Consider the following 22,714-nt stretch of genomic DNA (forward strand, 5'->3'; position numbering starts at 1 on the left):
TGCCCACTCACCTGTAACAGAGGCAGCAATGACCAGTACACATCTTACATACCAAGGAATGGATCTCATATCTGAAAGGTAGCACTCAGGAGTGGGAGAAGTAGCCTTTGCTTTTATGTGTTCTTGTCCTAATGGCATGGATTGCTGCTGAAAAGGGTCTACCAACCAGTCAACTCAGCCGGTTAACTAAATGAAAATAAAATAAACAAACCAAGACCGGGCAATAAGGATATACAAGCACTGAACAAAAAGCAGTGTTACAGGAATGCTATAGTGCTACTTCATTAACAACAAAGCTTAGCACTAAAAAATGTAAAATTAAACTAATGCAAAAATAGTACATGCTTAATACAGATGGAGCAGTAAGTTGTAATAAACCTATCCTAATAATGCTAATTAAGGAAACCTATCCTAATAAATAACGTTAATTAAGGAACAACTCCATCTTTTACATAAAACAACAAAAAGCTACATGGGAACCACAGACAATCAATGTTTACTAAGTCTAATAATCTTTAATATTTTGCACAAAAATGCTTTATCAAGTTCATTCAATTTGAGAAATCATTTTTGTGTGAAAGTTTAAAGCTTGTTGGATTGTAATAAACAATGTCTGATTGCCCATGGCTCTCGTGTAGCTTTTTGCTGACTTTTGTAATTTTCTGCTGGAGAAACACAGGGCTTACACTTGGTCATTTTCTTCTTTTGTGATTACATATTTTATATACTGTGTAGTCACAAGCAACTTAGTCCACTTAATGAGCGTACGCTAGTCAAAAGCCACTTATTAAAGGAAAAAAAAAGAAAAACATGTTGACTAAGCATGCATATCATCTTGCCTGCTCTTCACAAAGTACGCTCATTGCAAACGCATATAGAAAGCGCACACACACACACACACACACACACACACACACACACACACACACACACACACACACACACACACACACACACACCAGTTCCTTCAATGTCGCATTCGTCTTCAGTCAGTACCTGCTTCCAATGTCCCCAGTCCCGCACAAGCAATGTAATGGCTTCCCCACGAGAATAGAGCAGGCAGACTCCAGCCTGCAGATGTTGCAGTCTAGATTTCTTCCAGTCTATGTGGTCATCACTGCATAGACTTCTGGGCATCAGACCTACAGGATGCCTTCTTCCTAATCCGGACTGCTGCTTCAGCAGTCTAGTTCCAGGAATGCTGAGCACACATGGGACTCGTGATTTTTTTTTCTGTTTTGTCTTCCTTTTCTGTCCACAGCTGGGGGGGGGCTGCAGTCCTATAGGATGACCCACCCCTGCTCTCACCCTTCTTTTGGTAGATTTGGTTCCTGGGTGACCACGATGCAAGATAGTAATGTATTCAGGTTGCAAGGATTTTGGAACAATAACTTTCAGACCTTTCATAATGATACCTTTGTCAGACAAAATCTCATCTCTACATAGAAAATAAGGCTGTAGTTCTTGAGGTAAACTAGATTGCTTTGATGGCCATCCATGATTGATAAAGTTGTTTAGCTTTAGTAAAACTGGATCTGTGGCTGTGTGATCTCTCAGCTCATCAAGACATGGAAGAAACATTTTTCACTTCCATACTTAAAAATCATCAAGCAATTGAGAACCTTGATTGTCATTATGTTCGGTGGTATTTCGGGGGAGTGTGATCTGGATAATGTATCAGCAAGATAAAGAAGTTCGGCTTTCTTGTAGACAAGATTGAAATTGTACTTTTTTTATTTTATTTATTTTTTTATTTAACATTTGTTGACCAGGAATGTCCGACTAGGTTCCACAGAGCCTGTTTTCAGCAGAGGCCCGGGGAGAAATGCTCCAGATGCATGTCTTTGGAATGTGGGAGGAAACCGGAGTACCCGGAGGAAACCCAAGCGAACACAGGGAGAACATGCAAACTCCACACAGAAGGCACCCCAGCCAAGAATCGAACCGGAGAACCTCTTGCTGTGAGGCGACAACGTTAACCGCTGCACCACTGTGCCGCCCTTTTGCAATTTCAGCATCATACATTGCAGTCTGGCTGGAGCTGAATGCATTAGCTTACTCAGGATTGTGACTAGTGGTTGGTGATCTGTTTCAATCTGGATATTGGTGATCTGTTTCAATCTGGATTGGTCTACCATAAACATAATCATGGAACTTCAAACATGCAAACACAATTGCCAAAAGTTCTTTCTCAATCTTGTTATACTGCTGTTCAGTGTGGGTAAGAGTTCTCGATGCATAGGCAACAGGTTGATCTTCTTGTAGAATAACTGCACCAAGTCCAAATTTCGAAGCATCACAGGAAAGTGTAAATGGTTTATGAACATCAAAGGATCTGAGTGTCGGCAGACTGGCAATTCTGTTTCAGGACATCAAATGCTCTTTGATGTTGCTCTGACCAGGATATGTCTTTACGTGTCCGCTCTCTGAGTGGTGCTAAAAGTTGGCTCAAGTCTGGAATGAACTTGCCTAGGTAGTTGATCATGCCAAGAAAACATTGCAGGGCTTGAATTTTGTCTGGAACTGGCATCTCGAGAATGGCTGTTTGCTTTGAAGGATCTGGTCATAGACCTGTACTCGTGAATAAATGACAAATATAAGGAACTTCTTGTAGCCTGAATTTGTATTTCTGTGCATTGAGCTTAAGTTTCACTTGATGTGCCCTTTCTAGAACTTCTCTGAGGTTTCTGTCATGTTCTGCTTCATTACGACCTCCTACCAGTATGTCACCTACTATAATAGCATAAGGATACCCAGAAAAAATTTGCTCCATTTCACACTGAAAGACTTCATTTGCAGAATTTATCCCAAATGGCATTCTCAAAAATCTGTACCTGCCAAATGGAGTACTGAATGTAGTGAGCAACAACGATTTTTTTATCAAAGTGAATTTGCTAAAATGAACTGTTTGCATCTAAGACAGAAAAAATAGTGGCATTTGGCATCAAGGTTGTGACTTCTTAGACTGTGCACATTGGATGATTGAGGTCTTTTTAGTGCATTGTTCAAATCTTCTGGATCAATACATATTCTGATGTCATCTGAGCTTTTCTTATGGAATACTACCATGGAAGATACCCATTCTGCTGGAGTTTCCACTGGACAAATTACACCTTGTCAAACCATTTGTCTAACTCAGCTTTGACTCTGTCCTGCATGGCTATTGGAACTTTATGTGCTGGCCTAATAACTGGACTGACCTCTAGGTCTAACTTCACGGAGTACACAATTGGAAGCTTCCCTAGTTTGTCTTGGAAAGGATCAGCATAGGTAGAAACAATGTAATGGGCAAAATTAGAGTAGTGGTCTTTCAAGCTAACATGGTGGACTTCCTTATTAAATGAAAGCAGTCTCATTTTTCAAAGAGTCTTTGAGCCCTAATAATGACTGAATGTGCCTCTTGACCACATAAAATAACAAGTTGTAGCTTATTTTACTCTGCTGTAAATAACATGAATGCACTACTAAGCCTTTAGTTTCAATTTCTTCACATCCATAACCAAAAAGTTTCAAATACCTTGCCAAATCAAGCCTTTCACCTTTATACACTTTAGGAAATGTTTCTGCAGACATAACATTGCACTTAGAACCTGTATCAGCTTTGAGCTTTGTGCCTCCCATTTATCTGAACAGTACAAAATATTTCATTCTTTGCCCTTAAATCAACTGCATTAACTGTTTCATGAAGCACTGACACACAATCAACATAAAGAGTATGCTTGTCACAACTGACCAACTTGTTTCGTAAAATGTTCTCTTTTAATAAAAGAGTGTGGGCCTTTTGATTTATAAAAATGTTTGAAGTGATTCCATTTATTACATTTGTGGCATTGGTGACCAAAAGCTAAACATTTTTCCCTTTTTGATTCATGACTTCCACCACAGTTATGACAGTTGGCAATGAAAGTGGGTGGGGGCCCATGCTTTGAGTGTGCTGACTCACTCTTGTGGTTCATTGAGACTGTGTAAAGTCTTGAATTTTCTACAAAGTTCTGGGGTTTACCAGTTGGTGTGGCAGGAGCTGCCATGTGCCTGAGCCTGTTTCTTTTAACCATGTGCTGCATACTGTCAACATGAACTCTATCACTATGCCTTCTAGAGCTGCTCTCATTTGTAAGCATATTTCCGTGCTTTTCTGTGAGCTTGTATTTCTGAAAAATCTCAATGGCCTTACTCAAAGTTAAATCACTAGCACAGAGCAAAATCTTTCTCACAGTATCATCTTTTATACCACACACAAGTCTGCCCTTTATCAATTCATCACTTAAGTCACCAAATTTGCACATTTTAGCTTTATTTCTCAGTTCAGTTACATATGCTGCAAAGGTTTCATCAAGCTTTTGATCCCTTCTGTAAAATAAGTGCCTTTCCATAGTACCATTTGTCTGGGGATTACACATTTCTCTAAATTTTTATTTTAAGCACTTTGGTCCTCCCTTGAAACAGCCTGTACAACAATATGATGGTTTTCCTCCTCTCCTGTATAGATAGCAGGTGCATACACAAATGAGCATTCCCTTACTATGACTTCTGACCTACCTATATTAAGTACAATTAATGCCTTTGTACAGTCATCTTTATCAGAAAATGCAGACTGTATCAAAATGTCATACTCTTGCTTGAAAACTCTCCAATTCTCAGTAATATTACTGTCAAACACAAGTGCAATGGGCTTTCAAAATCCATCTGCCATGCCCACATAGTATACACTAACACACTGAAAATATGACCCTTGTAATTATGTACGAACAAACAGTTCTGTGAGCTTGTAACAACACTCAAATGCACAATAAACTCTTCACAATACTTTACTTTGTGAAATATACTCTAGTATTCAGTAAGCAGCCGTGCAGGAATAAGTTATTCCTGCACGGCAGGAACCGTCCCTGTTCAGCACGGCAGTACACCATGCATATGTATGAAGGCGAGCTGCTGTGCTCTAAAACAGACATGGTCCCATATATGAGCACATGGGGTGTGTGTGAGAGCAGAGGTCTCACAATATACACACCCCCTGGACTCCAGAATTGCCTTTCGGCAATTTAAAATGAGCAAGAATGCTCGTAATAACCCCAACCCATCAGGATAACAAATCCGATCCAAGCCATAAGGGACAATCATATCTACCAAGACAAATGTCAGAATAACACATGTAGCATAAGCACATAGTGCACACATCTCAACCCATCAGAGTAAGGAATATGGACAAAGCCAAAAGGGACAATCATCCCACAAAGCAGAACATTGATAGAATAACAGGTTCAGCATTAGCATTGATATTTTGAAGGGTAAAAATAAAATAACACAACATATATTTTTTTTTATAAAAGCGATAAAGTTTAAGCATAGCTGCGCAGGTGTCCCTGTTGCTTAGCTATGCTTAGTCCAGCTTAAACAGCACAAGAAGTTAAATAGCAAGAGACATCCAGCATAAACAGTATTTCAATAGTGTAGTGGTTAGAGCATACACTTTGCAAGCAGCAATTCCCTGTTCAATCTCCACTATAACCAGTTTGCATTTTACATGTGAAAGCAGTACATAAACATTTATTTTTTTTATAATTATCTACTAAATAATATATATTTGTTAACCAGAGTACTGCATTAGGTCCAGATGTGAGATGTCAGTTTAATAAAGTTGTGAAACCCCCATATAAACACAAGTGCCCCATAGTATAGTCATACATGAATAAATGTAATGAAAGTACATTGTGGGATGTCAGGGACAGTAAACAAATTTATAATATGTAATGAATGAGGAATCAATGCCATACAACAGATGAAATGAAAAAATAAGCAGTGCTAAGCATTGCACAGCTCTGCTTACTAGGTGTAAGCATTGTGTAAATATGACTGCTAAGCAATGAGTAGCCCAGCTATCTGAATTTGCCCATTGATAAGCAGTGCTGAACCTGCCCCTTTAAGCACTGCCAACTTTAGCTAAGCAGGTTTGCCCATAGCTTAGCTTAGCTCAGCATATTCAAAATCATCCAATCACGGCAATGGGTGGGGAAATCGGCTATATTTAAACCCCACAGGTGGGAATACAGCTCATAACTGGTTGAAGCTTTCCACTGTAGGCAGTATGGCAGGAGTTGGTGAGGGCATGCGCTTCCATGTGCTGTGCTGGGGCATACAGGAGTCCAAGGTCATGGTAGGACTCCTGGTACAAAACCATGATGAGAGACTGCTGCAGGACTAGTACCAAGGCTCCCAATATAAATCAGAAGCCTGGGACCATCTCACCTGTGATCTCACCAGTGCCACTGGTATCTCTTGGACTGGTGAGCAGGTCCAGCACCACTATGCTGACTTGGAGAGGAGCAAGAGGGAGCTCTTGGATGAGTGGGTCCAAGAAGCAAGGCAGAGGGGTGATGTCCCAGCAGTGTCTAAGTACTCATACCAATAACTGTTTACTAATGTCCAGCCTGTGTATATGATGGATAGGTATGCCTAAATATTTCTCTATTTCCCTTACAACTGCAGCTGAGTGGGCTGTAAGTCAGGAAGCCCATGCTACTAGGTTGCAAAGGCTGCGTCACGAGGCTGGAACAATCCTGCTTGTAGTAACCATATCAAATAAATATAAAGCAGTAGAAAGTCACTTGGCAGTATAAAAACTTTGTACGGGCTGTACTGAATAAACCAGATAATATGACAGTAACTGCCTGGCAATAAAGATCTAAATCCTGGACTGGTTTTGTTTACTCTGGTATTGTATGGCATTTATTGTTGCATTCCCTGAATAGCAATGTTGTTTTAACCACTGTTACCCAGACTGTGCTACATAGAAAAAATGTCTATTATAAGACTATTGTAAGTACAAGAGCAGATTGTACAACCAAGAGAGAATCAGACAGAAAACACTGAAGATGTAGGCAGCAATATCCAAATAGCACACTCTGCTGAAACTTAAATTGATCTATTTTTAGCAGACACAGCCATGGTTCAAATCCTGGTAGTGGTGGTAAGCTGTATGCATAATCATACCTCTCAATTGTATGTATTTTTCAAAATGTCCGGCTAATTGGTTAATATTTTCTGCCTGTTCCTCTGTCCCCCTGACAAATCAGTGGGATGATCTCAGAATTGTAGTCACTAAAAAATAATACATTTGATTTTCAGACCTCAAAACCTCCAGAAATTGTATATTAAAACAAATCCTGTCACTCTAGCATCTCTCGAAGTTTATGAGAGCAATATTCAAAATATGTCCCTATTTGTATCCCCATGTTGTCAAGCTTTGTCCAGAGTGTATGCATTAATCGATTGAGAGGTATATGCATAATATTAACTCAGAATCTGAGAATATGTGTAGAAACAGTCAGGTAGTGTTAACAAACATTCCCTCCACAGGTCTAACAGTTAAGAGATGTGGAATTTAGCTATAAGACAGTTGAAGTATACACTGTGTACAAACATACCACTGCCCAAACTAAGGCCATAGGGTATTGTAATAATACCTGTAAAATAATGATTAGAGCAATGATCATTAAAGTTGTGAGTACTACAAGAATATATAAATTGTTAATTGACATCTCTCACCCCCCCCCATATCTGCAACAATAATCTAAATACACAAATCAATGGGTATGTTTACACCAAACCTATTGCTGGGACATATGTCCTATTGTTCAATAAATATTGAAATGTGTTTCTATTAATGTTCCATGTTGAAATACTATCATTGGTGGCCTGTTGCTATCGATGCAACCTGCATGCCATTGTAATGGCCACTGAAGTTCCATACATGCATGTGTTCTGTTTGCTATGCAACTGTTCCAAATCTGGTGTTTTGGGTTAAAGGGAATACCTATGCAGGCTGTTATAACTAATCCTGGATTGTGTTGACTATTACTAACCCACCTATGTTTTAAAACTGCAAAATAGCACATTTGGGAAGGCCCGTAACAGCGGCCTCATCTCTCCCTCCTCATCTGGCCATGACACTGGGCCCCAGCACAACCTCCTCCTCTGCTGGTCCTGCACCACCTTTGGGTGGAACCGCCTCAGAGGATGGGGCTCGTCACCCCCACGGGAGTGAGCACAGACAGGATCCTGTCACATGATGTCAGGTCTGGGGATTGGTGCATAGCGAGCTCCAAAGGGAGTTTGGAAATCTGCTATGCCAGCTTGAGGGACATGTGGCACATTTAGAGGGTCAGCCTGCCCATACTATTCAGCCCCAGCACAGCCATCTTCAGGGCTGTGAAGGTGCAGTGGTAACTGCCCATGGGTGGGGACCTCAGTCCCACTGTTTCCATTTGGGGACTCATGGGCTTTGGATTTCCAAACACCCCTCCCCATCCAAGGTGTTTACCCCCCACATGTGTCATATACCACCCATGTATGCTGTCTTATCTGTCTTGGCTGTCTTCCTACCCAACCTACCTCCCCAAATATACCTACTATCCTTCCCCAACATCCCACTCTCACCTTAAAAAAAGGGCAATCTGTTCCCCAAAAAAAAATTTGCCCTATACATAGCTGTCCATTTTGCACATATGTTCAATGGACACATGTAATTTGGTCTAATTGCTTTGCAACACATTACTGTTGTCCTCACCCCTCTCTCAAGGGTTTAAGTGCCAAATCTACCTCCAAATTCAGTATATATGCACAGCTGTTGCTATAGACCTTCCCTACACCCACCCTGCACATCCCTAGCTACTTTCCTTATTGTCTTTCCCTCTGCATCCCCCTTTTTTCACCACTTTCCTATCGCCCCTTTTTTCTTTTCTTTTAAAGAAATTAGAACCGGGGTAAGTGGGATTAAGCACTTTTAAGCAGTAATAAGTGGGTTTAATCCTGTTTGCTTGGTGCTAAGCAATGCCTATACAGATTAAGCACTTTCAGGCTGTCTGTAAGCTTATTTAACCAGATGTTAGCATTGCTTACTGCCACACAAACCCACACAAACCCACTTACAACTGCTTAAAAGTACCTTAATCACTCTGTATCCAACACCCCTGTTCTGCACAGCAGCAAAATAACCAGCCCTTGCAAGTCTCGAACCCAAGAACCTGCACAGCATAACCACAGCGATTTACCCCTAAGCCATTTGAGCTGCACATAAGTGTGATATTTTCTCAAATATATCATGCAGCAAAGTCATTCAACAGTAGCGAAAATGTATTTATATATGTAGATGTATGTATTTAAATACAGTGGTGAAGCGGCCCAAAAATAGGGATCTCTTGTAATTATTGTCATTATCCCTTCCTCCACAGCTGAACTGATCTGCTTTGCAACATGATAACCAGCACTTGCTAGTCTTGAATCCGGGACCCTCCACAACATAGGCACAAGAAGTTACCAACAAGCCATCTCAGCTGCAAGAGACCAGGATGATTTTTCTAACATATCATGCAGAACAGTCAGTCTACCAATGGGAATGTAAAATGTGGAAGCACTAAACATTTCAATGATACATATACACACACACACATATATACATATATACATATGTATACATATATATATATATATATATATATATATATATATATATATATATATATATAGAGAGAGAGAGAGAGAGAGAGAGAGGGTGCACGGCATACACAGCATGTCAAACAGCCATTATTCCTACAGTTGCCACCATTTCAAATGGCCAGTGTCTGATTCTTTCCTACAAATGAAAATTATTGCATAAAGCATATACCCACACAAACTGCAAAGAACAGGACAACACACACAAGTTTGCATACATAGAAATGTTTATTTGTTTACTATTTCAGTTGTTTATGCCATTTCTTTTAGCAGTTAGGTGTTTGAAATACATAATAACTGATTAATGCAACTCTCAAACAAAACATATGATACAGTAATCTGCAAAACATAACATATATTGCTCTCTAGGTTAAAGCCTTCAAGTAGTACAAGAGTAAAAAACACACTTGCCTTGAAGGTAAGAATCAATCAGCACTTAATTACAGATGTAGTTCAACAGCCTCCAATTACACTCTGTACTCAACTCCTAGGGGGAAAAGTATTAGTTGTCACAATGTAAATGTATCTGTTACATAACGATGCTTAACTTAAAATGTCACTATCACACTGACAAACAGAACTGTGTGTAAGACAGTAAGCTCTAGCCCATCACTGTTCTCATGAAAATGTACAGCCATATACCTTAATGTTTCTTATCAATGATATCCCTCACATATTGTAACAGACTAAGTTAAAAACATTTAATACCCCTCCCCCATAAAATGTCTTACAAAGGTATATAACAGTGTTCTCCATACACTCACCTCCGGACTGCACAGGGTCACACATGTTTTGTCCAGCTATAGCCCTCATATATATGTACCCTACCCCACAATTTGTGTGGGAGTCCACAACATCACTGGAATGATAGCAGGAATTTCAGCACTAAATAATGATTACCTATCAACCTCTTACTGCATGACATCTGGACAAAGCCTGGTATATAGGTGGAGGACAGAGGCTGAAACACAGGGCCATATTTGAAATATTGCTGTTAAACAGTGTAAAAGTTGCTGGTGTTACAGGATTGGATGCAACATACCCTTACTCAGCAATATGAAGTCAGAAACACAAATGGATGTTGCCATGTACTGAGCGCAATCAACAATGAGAATGGCACTGATATGTCAGGGACAAAACCTGTGTGGGAAGCAGACAAAACATAACAGCCAATCCTCTGGCCATCATGTGAATAGGCCCACAGTTGAGAGCTATGCAGACAGACTGCATTCCATGCAAAACTAGCATGTACACACAAACTCTGTAAAACTAGCAGTATTCAATGCATATAACAGCAATACCCATACACTGTCCCTAGGTCTGGAACCTTATACAAACATGTAGTTGGCCTGTGTCCACAAGTCCTATTTTAAGAGGTATTGCTACCTGCTGTCTGTAACACTGCTGCCCACAAACAGGAAGGATGTCTTCCATATAGGAAAGGTAAAGGGACAACACCCACATGATATAGTCATTTCTAGTATTGGGTTGCTATGACATTGGCTATTGGAAGAACTTCACAGCTGGCTGCATTCAATTAGCAAGTGGGAAACACAAACTGGTGCAGAGGCCATCACCTGATCATAAGCATCACCTACAAAAGCCATGCTGCAACCTATTTAAACCAGCTCAATCCCGGTAGTGGAGACAGAAAGATAGAAAGAGAACTAACAAAAAAAATACACAGAAGAGAAAAAAAAAAAAAAAAAAAAGATATCCAACTGATACACAGAAGAGAACACAATAATAAAACAAGTATGTGAAACATGTCAACATGTAATTGAATGTAGTACTCAGTATGTAATAATGGGATAGTTGATGTTGAAAAATTTATATGTGCCATCAGGACTTGCTGTAATGATGTCTTGCTGAACAACTGCTATGGACATAGCATCTGGCCCTGTGGGCAGTGGGCCATACCTGTCAACTATGCAGATCTGCAAAGAAAGTCAAAATTTAAGCCATTAGAGTGTTTGTTCTGTTCCTCCGAACATCTATATTAGTCTGGCAAACAGCTGAAGGTGGAAGTAATGAAGTCATGACAGAAACATGAGTTTCAAACCCCACCACCTTCAGTCATGGTAATGTGAAACCTATCATGCACCAACTTTATATGTTTTTAATAGGCATATCTACGATCTGTCCCTATATATCCTCCCCTAATGTTAGGCTTTGTCCACATGTGATGCTCTGTTTTGTAGCAAGGCAGCTGTGGAGGAAGGAGGTTCAGCGTGTGGATCCGATGTCTGAATGCACTATACCCTATCCTATCTTTCCTCAATAAGCGTGAACTCAACATGCTCACCGTCGCCTATAATCACATAGCAAGATTTGTAACAGGAACCCCATACCGTACCCATCATTGCCTTAACCTAAAGAAACTTGGCTGGCTTGAACTGCCCAATCTTCTCAAATTCACTCAACTTACGGAAGTATTTAAAATAATTAACCAGCCTGACAGAGTCCCTGCTCTGGCCAAAGTATTTCCACCCTATTCAAACCTTAATTTCCTCCGTTCAGTACATAGTGTTCAAATTAAAACTATCATATCCAAGAACTCTGGCGGGGATGCCATCTATGCCAACTCCATAGGAAAACCTGGAGACTTCCCAACAATTTAAGATGCATAACCTCGCTTAATGTCTTCAAAATTAACCTCAGCCAATTTCTGAAATCACACTGGTTATGCCCTTGCTCTAAACCAGACTAAACCTAGCCAACAACCACTTCGCTAGACTCCTTAATCCATGGTAGACTAGTTGACTATCATCCCCTCATCTAGTATCTCCTCCCCACCTCACCTCCACTGTGAAGGTATTGTGAATTAATTACTAGTTGTTATTTTTGTTCTCATTTATATATATGTTAAATATGTTTTTTCTGTTCTCTACCTGTATTTATCTCCTTAGAATATTATGTATGTTGGTTACTTTCTTAGTATATTGTAGTGGAGCTTTTCTCCCCGGGCCTCTGCTGAAAATGGACATGTATCCAGCTAGACCAGCCCGGTCAACAAATGTAAAATAAAATAAAATAAATAAATAATTATATATATATATATATATATATATATATATATATATATATATATATATATATATATATATATATATATACATATATACATACACACACACACACACACACACACACACACACACACACACACACACAAACACACACATATTTTATATATATATATATATATATATATATATATATATATATATATATATATATATATATATATAATACATTTTCCCTACTGCTGAATGACTGTGCTGCATGATATGTTTGAGAAAACATCACACATATCTGCAGCTCAGATGGCTTAGTGGAAAATTTCTGTGGCTATGATGTGCAGGGTCCTGGGTTAGACACTTGCACAGGCTGATATTTTTTTTGCTGGCCAGAACAAGGGCTGCTAGATACAGAGTGATTAAGGCACTTTTAAGCAGTTGTAAGTGGGTGTGAAATGGACAGTTATGTATGGTGTGAAATTCTTTTTGGGAACAGATTACCCTTTTTTTAAGGTGAGAGTGCGATGGGGAATGATAGTTGGTATATTTGGGGAGGTAGGTTGGGTCAGAAGACAGACAAGACAGCATACAGTGGCAGTATATGACATATGTGGGGGTAAATACCTTGAACGGGGTGGGGTGTTTGAAAATTGGAAGCCCATGAGCCCCCAAATGGAAGCAGTGGGACTGAGGTTCCCACCCATGGGAAGCCACTACTGCACCTTCATGAGCCAGAAGGTGGCTGTGCTGGGGGCTGATCAGGAGGAGAGGCTGACCCTCTAATTGTGCCACGAGGCCCTCAAGCTGGCATAGCATATCTCCCAATTCTCTGTGGAGCTCCCTACGGACCAGACCTTGGACCTGACTTCAGGTGACAGGATCCTGTCCATGCCCACTCCCAGGCGGGCCCCATCTCTTGAGGTGGTTCCACCTGAAGGAAGTGCAGAGCCAGCAGATGAGGAGATCCCAGGGTGGGTCCCAGATGTGCTGGGGCCCGGTGCCATGGCCAGATGAGGTGGGAGAGGTGGGTCCGCTGAGAACGGCCTTCCCAAACATGCTATTCTGTTGCAGTTTTAGAACATATGTGGGTTAGTAATAGTCAACACAATCCAGGATTAGTTATAACAGCATGCATAGATATTCCCATTAACCAAAACACCAGATTTGGAACAGTTGCATAGCAAACAGAACACATGCATATATGGAACCACAGTGGCCATTACAATGGGATGCAGGTTACATTGATAGCAACAGGCCACCAATGAGTGTTTCAACATGGAACATGAATAGAAACACATTTCAATATTTTTGAACAATAGGATATATGTCCCAACAGTAGGTTTGGTGTAAACATACCCATTGATTTGTGTGTTTAGATTATTGTTGCAGATGTGGGGGGGGGGGGAGATGTCAATTAACAACTATTATATCCTTGCAGTATGAGGTTCTCTGACCTTTTTTCCTGTTTATGTCTTCCAGGTATAATGTCCCAAGAATGGCTCCCTTTGTATACACCTCAGGAAAATGATGTTATCATAAACTTCATTGTACTACATCACGGAACCCTATTTGGATGCAGGCCCCATGATCTGCAGGAGAGGACCACCCTGTGGAATGAGCTCGTCCACAGGGCAAATGATGTCAGCCTGCATAACTGCAGTTAGGAGCATGTGTGACATCATTGCACTGATCTCATCCATCATGCTCATCAGTGTGCTGCTGCAGTTAGGAGAGACCAGCTAGCCACAGGTGGGGGTCATGCCATCTAGCCCCCACTGACACATGCTGAGGAGCTCATCACCAGCCTTGGGGCACCCGCCCACCAGCCAAGCCAGGAACCTGAAGATAACATTGTGGAGGTGGGTGCCATCCACATATTGGATGAGGAGCATGCAGGTAAGGCCCAAGGGCATGTTAGTAGAACACTGTTAGTTATCTATCTTTGTCTGTAAAGTATCTTCATGCATATGTGAGATAACTTAGTCTGTTGCTGCAGTATAGTAATGAACAAATGTGCATAATCTATAGTATTGTGGGTTTGTACTGTTGATGTACTGAAATGCTGCTCCCACCCTGTTCCAATGCCACAGGTGTGGCTACTGACATTACATCTCTCACACAACTATGTAGGTCCCTCTGGTATACAACTGGGGCACCAGTCAGTAGATGGTGAGTATGGAGTTTTTTATGTTCAGGTTTGCCAATACACCAGCCATGTTATGGCCATGGTATTTGCCATGTACACATTTAACACACCTACCCATAATGCATGCTGTACATGTTCACTTATTGTTGCTGTGAACTACACTGCATCACAGTGGTCACCATGGTGACATATCTGAAGGGTATGTAAGAGTCCTGCAGTTTACATAACAACCTGTCAGTACAAGATGTGTGGACAGAGATGAATATAATGGTGGGACAAATGGCGTACAGTAGGGACATGTCTGAAGCATTACCCTTATACAGTGGCTACAACAGTATATTCACCACTATTACAATGGCAACTGTTACATATCTACCCAACGGCAAATCACAATACCACATTCCACATCTTTTACAACCAGTAATGTGATCCTAACATGAGCAATGAATGTGTAACATGGAATCCTATGTTAGGACAACAAATATGGGGAATACATACCTTAACAAATACTGGAAGCATGTGTGTGCACACACTCCAAATAACATATTGTGGAGAGCTTTTGAGGTACTGACAGCATTCATTCTTCTTGAGTACACACCTTCCATCAAGTACAGGACCTCAATGTCACAGCAAGTAATGGTCTGCTGTCCAAGAAGTATGTCCGTGACATTTGCCCACTCACCTGTAACAGAGGCAGCAATGACCAGTACACATCTTACATACCAAGGAATGGATCTCATATCTGAAAGGTAGCACTCAGGAGTGGGAGAAGTAGCCTTATCTCACCATTGCATATACCATGGCAAACAGTAAAGACAGTCATGTATGTGACAATGAAGTATGGGTCATCATTAATGTAGAAAATAAACAGATGCCCATCCAACTCAGATGACAACACATGTTGCAAACTGGTCATGGAGGCTGCCCAGAAACATGTAGCAACACTGAGGGACTTGCAGGAATGTGTAGCAAGTACTGCCTGTGCAGTACCTGTATTGACACTTACCTGAAATCTGCATATGTCTGGCCTATGGGTTAGGGTAACCAGATGGAAGAGTTGTTCCACAGAAAACATTATCCAGGGCTCTCTACAGGTAGCATATGCATAACATTGTCTCCCAAAGGCATGTGTTGCAATGTGTAATTATGTACTGAGACCAAGGCTGAAACCTACAGACAGTATTAATAAAGATATATGTGGTGCACAAACAACACCTCACTCCACCTCAGACCCATCATCCCCATCTTTACTTTGCTGTTGCCAATGTGCACCTTTAGGTTTGATGTTCATTAGCAGGAACTAGTCCGGTAGACATTGCATTCTGAATTTGGAACACTGCAAAATGACACTCATGTGTGGCCCATAGTTGTCAAGCATCTGCAATAAAGCTGAGGATGGGGAGGGGTGTCATCCTGAAACACAACAGTAAACTGAAGCATACATCCAACGCTTGCTAAGAATGTTTGTATCTGAACACAGTCAAGGTTATGAATTGGGACAGACATAACTCTGACTCTACAGCAGTGACCTCCAAGAGCTGTGCACATGAGCTGACCTTGCAATCCGGCAGAGTTGGGGGACATTTGTAGGGTGGAGTGACCAAATAATGGCAAGTGAAGATGGGCCATGCTAGTATACCCCTTCCAGGAATAGTGAATGCTGTAGTTCACTTAACAGGTGCTGCAACAAACCATTGTGTTAAGGGTATGCACACATATGCAACCCACATATTGCATGCATCTCAATCAGCATCTGAATGACTATCACATTTGTCTGATACTGAATTTGATTGCACAGGTCATATGTCACATATCAGGTGTGTGTAATTTTAACCTATGCAGTATTGTGGCCCCATTGCATATCATGGAAGAGGCTGGCATGTCAACAAGGGTGTGTACACTCCTCATAGCCACAGTAAGCTTTGAAGGTTGTCAGTGTAATCAGATAGTATTGCTCATACATGCACTGCTGAAAATGAGATCTGCAAATCAGAGGTCATGCATTAACTATTGACATCTGCCTCATATCATTCCAGGTATGTGTCAGACAAACACATAGGGGCTGTGAGCAACAGAGTAAACATAACTGCCACACATATACACATTTAGAAATGGTGTGTAAACTCATGAGGTATGGTGCACAGTACATGCCAGGGTGCTGAACAGGTGCACAGCAATACTGTGTACATGGGTGCAGTGTGTTCCAGGGGAAGGGGCATCACCTACTAACACAACTCATGCATCACAGAGATTTATAATTTTGGTAACAAGGATTGAGTATAGCTGCAGTGCATGCTATTGAGTGCCATATGTCATGCATGTTGACTGTTGGGTAATGAGAGGTCTGTATAATATTTTTGTGCCACCTCACCTGTAAGTGTGTGTGTGTGTGTGTGTGTGTGTGTGTGTGTGTGTGTGTGTGTGTGTGTGTGTGTGTGTGTGTGTTTGTAGAGGTAAACAATGATGTACAGGTCTTAAATTACATTTTTTGTTTTCCCCTCACAGGTGGTGTGGCGGGTCAGAGTCACTACTGCAGACAAACTGATGTTAGTGGCCATACAGACTCTGACAATAATGATAGGTATGGTGAAGCACAGGCAGGGATGTCAGGGGCTGCATCTGTGCCATTGTTTGACATTCCACTTTTATCCACCCCATTCCTGCACATAGTCACAATGCCTATACATACCCCCATCACAAGTGGCCATAAATGAGGGACAGTTGGTGGGTGTTGGTATGGGATAGGATAGTGTGGTGACTATGGCAAGTGTGTCTGTACACAGCAGCCTTAGCAGCATGACTGGTGAAGTTCCACACAGGCAGATGTACAGGGTTGCTCGTAGGAGGGCTGCTGGCCATCATGCCACTCAGAGAAATGACACAGCAGGTGTCACCAGAAGAATGTTTTGGGCTATCATGAAGGCACGTATGGAACATTACACCAGACAGAGTCTGAGGCTCCAGTGGGCTACTCATTATGCTGAAATTGACAACATCTGTGATCTTGCTCATGCCCATCATTATTTTGCAGAGGTCCTGGATAGATGGTTGGGTGAGATGGTGGGAATCCTTGACCATGTGGTATCTGTGTTAGAGCATATGGTGGGAGTAGGGCAACAGCCATATGGACATAGGTCAGCAACAGCAACAGGTGGAGGTCTACGTGGATGTGCAACAAGTCACAGCTGCTCCCGTAGCAGCAGTACCAGCACCAGCAATGCAAGGGTGGTGCTGTCCACACCACAACACAGCAGGCCACATGCACGTGGTCCTGGCCAGTCCCAAGATGGACGCAGATCTAGTGGACATTTGTCATCATCAGGGGAGAGTACTATATCTGGGCTCTTACCTGGTAGTGCCCGTGGAACCCCTGGCAGGCACAGTTCCCGTGTTCATGGCCGGACATGGTGAACTGTACACCCTGCCATGTATGGTCTGCAGCTGTCCAACAAACCCAGTATAGGGCAGCCACATGGTAGAACTGTGTGCATACATACACACACATATCACAAACACAGCTAGGGCACCTCCATACCTATACACACCACATCTACACAGCCCAATTGATAAAGAACTCCCTAACACACACACATGATGTAAACTAAATGGCTCAGCCTAGGTGTCTGGCAAATCCAGAACACACCCTGTGCATATGATGATACCTGTGCCACATCCCTGTAATCTATACCATCAATGCAGGGACATGTTAATATGGTTCTGATGCACACTGTGAATGTACTAAGTCTTAACAATGTAATGTTGTTTAGCATGTTTTTAGCTGGAAAGTTTAATGCTTACATGTCAGGGTGTGTAGCTGTCCAGCCATAATGCATTATAGCTGTTATTAACACTGACTGATTGTGATCTCCATAATGTATTCAGCTTGTGTTGTAGGTGTTTATGTTTCAGCAGGATGTTGGTCTGCTGTCATTTCCTTCAAGGGGTATGGCACTGTGGTGACACATTGACTGTGTCATCCTGGGTACAGCTGAACACAAGTAACAGGTCTGTATAACAGTTACTGCATGTGCCACATGGCTGATAGGTCTGAGGGGTGTATACAACTGAGTGCATGGTGGCTGATGTCAGCAGCTCTTCTACAGTAGACAATGGTAAGTGTACTGGGTGGCACATACCAAATGTTTGTGAATAACACACACACACACACACACACACACACACACACACACACACACACACACACACACACACACACACACACAAACACAGAGGCATTGGTGTTGATGCAATACACAGGGAATACCATACACATGGATGTACTTAATTTTACTCATTTTGGCCTATGTAATTCCACCAAGACAAAATAGGCAAAACGTCACATCAGTAAATAATCAGTCTGCCAGTTTAATATCATTGACAATGGTACTGGCAGGATATATTTCCTCTTCCTCAATGTAGTGAAATCCTGGAGTTGGTAAACATATGAGTGCTGGTGTGGGTGGCACAGTCCTCCACTTTGGAGGGTTTGGGGTGGCATAGAACCACACATAGTGTGATTAACAGCTACTTAACCTGTTAACATAAACTGTACAGTATTACAGCAGCCTAAGTGGGGAGATACGCACAACAATATCTCCAATGAGGGTGGCTGTGCCCACAACATCCACACCTAGCTATATATACCAACTCCAGTATTGCTTTACAGCTGCACAGTGGGGAAGAGGGCATTTACTCATCTACTAGTTTTGATGGAATGAATTTCCACAAGATGATTCCTTTGAAATGTTAGCTTTTGCCAGTCAGTTCTCAGAAAAATGATCTCCTGGGACATGTATTTTCTGCAAACTGAAGTAGATTCCTTCACATACACACACACACTCTTACTTGGCAACACTGAGAGAAGAACCCCTACCTAGGAACTTATTGCTACTAATGTGTTTGGCCTTAATTGCATGCACCTCACAGCTTTTAGGATGAGGTGTGTCCCAAGTTTCTTGTTAAGTGAAGAACATCACCAGGCCTTGTACAGTATGATAATGGGGGATGTACTGGGTGTTAATGAACAATACATAGTATGACATACTGTCACATACACATTGATAAACACATAAAAGTCATAGACACATCTGAGAGACCTGGGTTTATCAGGGCTAACTACCTTGTCAGTGAGTCCATTCTGTTACAGAGAATTTGCACACAGCACATGCATCATTGGGCTAGATAACGTAATCAGTTACCTGTATGGTTGATGGTGACAGTGGTCCTCATACAGTGGACCTTGGGACATGTACTGGGGGTATCATGGTGTAAAGAAAATATACCCAGCACCCACACCCCATATTGGATATTTTATTCACTGAAACTAATGATGATGCGCTGACATACCCACAATCACACATTGACCAGGACTGCAGTACCCACTTGCCTATCTAATCTGTGCTACTAAATGGATATGCATATATTGCACATGCCACAGGGATAGTAGGCTGAGGGTTTTTCATGGCTTTCCTAATGTCAGCAAAATCACTATCCCTTATAATGTATGGCAAGGTGTATTGTATTTGGAGAATGTGGCCTCAGAATGCTGTCTCCTACAAATATACCCACTCACACACACGCACACACTTGTCAGGACTCAGAGTATAACCCATGCCTATCTACCCATTTGTACAACAGTGTTATGCTGGTACTGCAAGCTCCAGCTAGTCCACAGGGTGAAGAGTGTAACAAGGTACATTTTATGTCAATTACAGCAGCAGCCATTTCTAACTATGGTGATGGGGTGTGAAGTAGGTAGTAAGGCCTTCAGGGTATTATCAGCTACAAGATTACAAATACACAGACACTGTTATTTTCAATAATGCACACTGACAAATTTGTCAGTACTGGGGTCCATAGGTGCATTTGCTTCTAGGTGTGTACCAGGCTAATGTCCATGGAGAGATGAGAAGAGTAGGGGATGTGGGTACACTGGTATCATGCCATCTGACATTTGTTAGCAGGCCATATATCAACTGATGTCACTTGTGTTATCCCCAGGGTGATAGTTTAATGCAACATCCAGTCATCTGTTTTTCTCTTGAAAAGGGCCAGTGAGGTACTCCAAGTGACATGTATGCAACATATATTACATAACATGGCCAGTGTCTGGGTTGGAGACCTGTACCCAAGCATGTTCTGTTGACTGTGGTAGTCTGGTTGAGGTATCCATGGCATGTGGTACATACAGGGTGGGGTTTCCTAGCTGTGGCATTCATAACGCAGCTAGGCAGATATGTCAGTGTCAGTCAAGCATAAATTGCCTGTGAGCAGCCAAGATGAATACCTGACATCTGCACATCTGTACAGAGGACAGACAGAAATCAGCTAGCCAACAGGTTATGCATTAGGATGAATGTTTTGACAGATAGACCTCTGACACTGATAGATATGCCGTTACTACATGACAGCAGCACTCAATGACATGTCCTATACACATAGTAGTCTACAGTTAATATCCATATATCAGATCAATATCCAGTAGCAAATATTTAATAACATACAACTCACACACCAAGAACATGACAGTCAGTACTCAGAGTCCAGCTTTGCATGCAGGGGTGTGTGGTTCCAGTACTACAATCTGCAATCTACTCTTACTTGGGAAAGCACTGTTAACTGTAGTAATGTAATGATACAATACATGCAAGTGTGACTGCATATAACCTGGGATACTACCCATGCATGAAATACATACAAAGAGAAAATATTGTTGTACTAGCCATATACACTCAGGTGTCCCATAGAGTATACTCACACCCCTTGCTACGGTAATGACAGGACATAGAAGCATGTTATGTACATGGGATTAAATACACTTATTAAAGATGTCATTACCCTGCTTTTTCATTAGACTGGAATGTGATCACTGGTTACCAGGTCTCAGCTATGCCTAGCAGGTGTAAGCATTGCTTAAATGTAAATGCTAAGCAGATTTTCCCACTGGAAAGGGCTGAGCTATGCTTAGCAGGTGTAAGCATTGCTTAAATATAAATGTTAAGCACATTTGCGCACTGGTAAGCAAAGCCTACATGGTGTAAGCACCTTTTCATTTAGCCATACGTTAGCACCACTTACCATCAAACAACCCCATGGAAACCTGCTTAAAGCTGCTCAAAACTGCCTTAATCACTCTGAATCCAACAGTCCTTGCTTTGCCTAGCAAAAAAGTAAACAGTCCTTGAACCAAAGACCCTGTGCACTATAGTCACCATAGTTAACCACTAAGCCATCAGAACTGTTTTGTTCTTTCTACAAATATATCTTTCAGTACACATACTGAATAGTAGTGAACAACTGCTTTGACTACTACAATTGTTTAGTACTTGTAAGTGAAAACAGCGTTGAATCAATCATGCTGTTATATCTAAATATACACATATCAGATAAATATGGTGGAATACATCTGGGCAGGTATATACAACACTCATGTTTACACATAACAAGGATATATATATATATATATATATATATATATATATATATATATATATATATATATATATATATGTATATATATATAGATATAGATATGTAGATATATGTATACATGTACATACACACATATATATTTATATATATATCTGTAGAGTTTATATATATATATATGTGTGTTTGTGTGTGTGTGTGTGTGTGTGTGTGTGTGTGTGTGTGTGTGTGTATATATATATATATATATATATATATATATATATATATATATATATATATAGATAGATATAAAAGATATGCCCATAACATGTAGTGGAGTTATACCTCAGCACCAATAATCACAACATATTAGTGCAAGGGAATGTAATGTAAATATTGCAGGTATATATATGTAGAATTTTGCTTCAGTAACAGGGGTTTTGTCAACAGACATGTTGTGTAGGAAGTCACTTCTGATACTGACACATACACCATCAGTTACTGATAGACATCATAAGATCATCATAGTGAAGTACCACACAAATCACAGTAATGATCATGTGGAATACAGCAGAGATATGACCAATAAATGTGGGCAGTCTGACACAATTTGGTCAGTCCAAAAGTATACACAGAACTCCTTACT

This window comes from Protopterus annectens, chromosome 10.part0 (genome assembly GCF_019279795.1).
Source record: "Protopterus annectens isolate FY-2018-M chromosome 10.part0, PAN1.0, whole genome shotgun sequence".
NCBI lineage: Eukaryota > Metazoa > Chordata > Ceratodontiformes > Protopteridae > Protopterus > Protopterus annectens.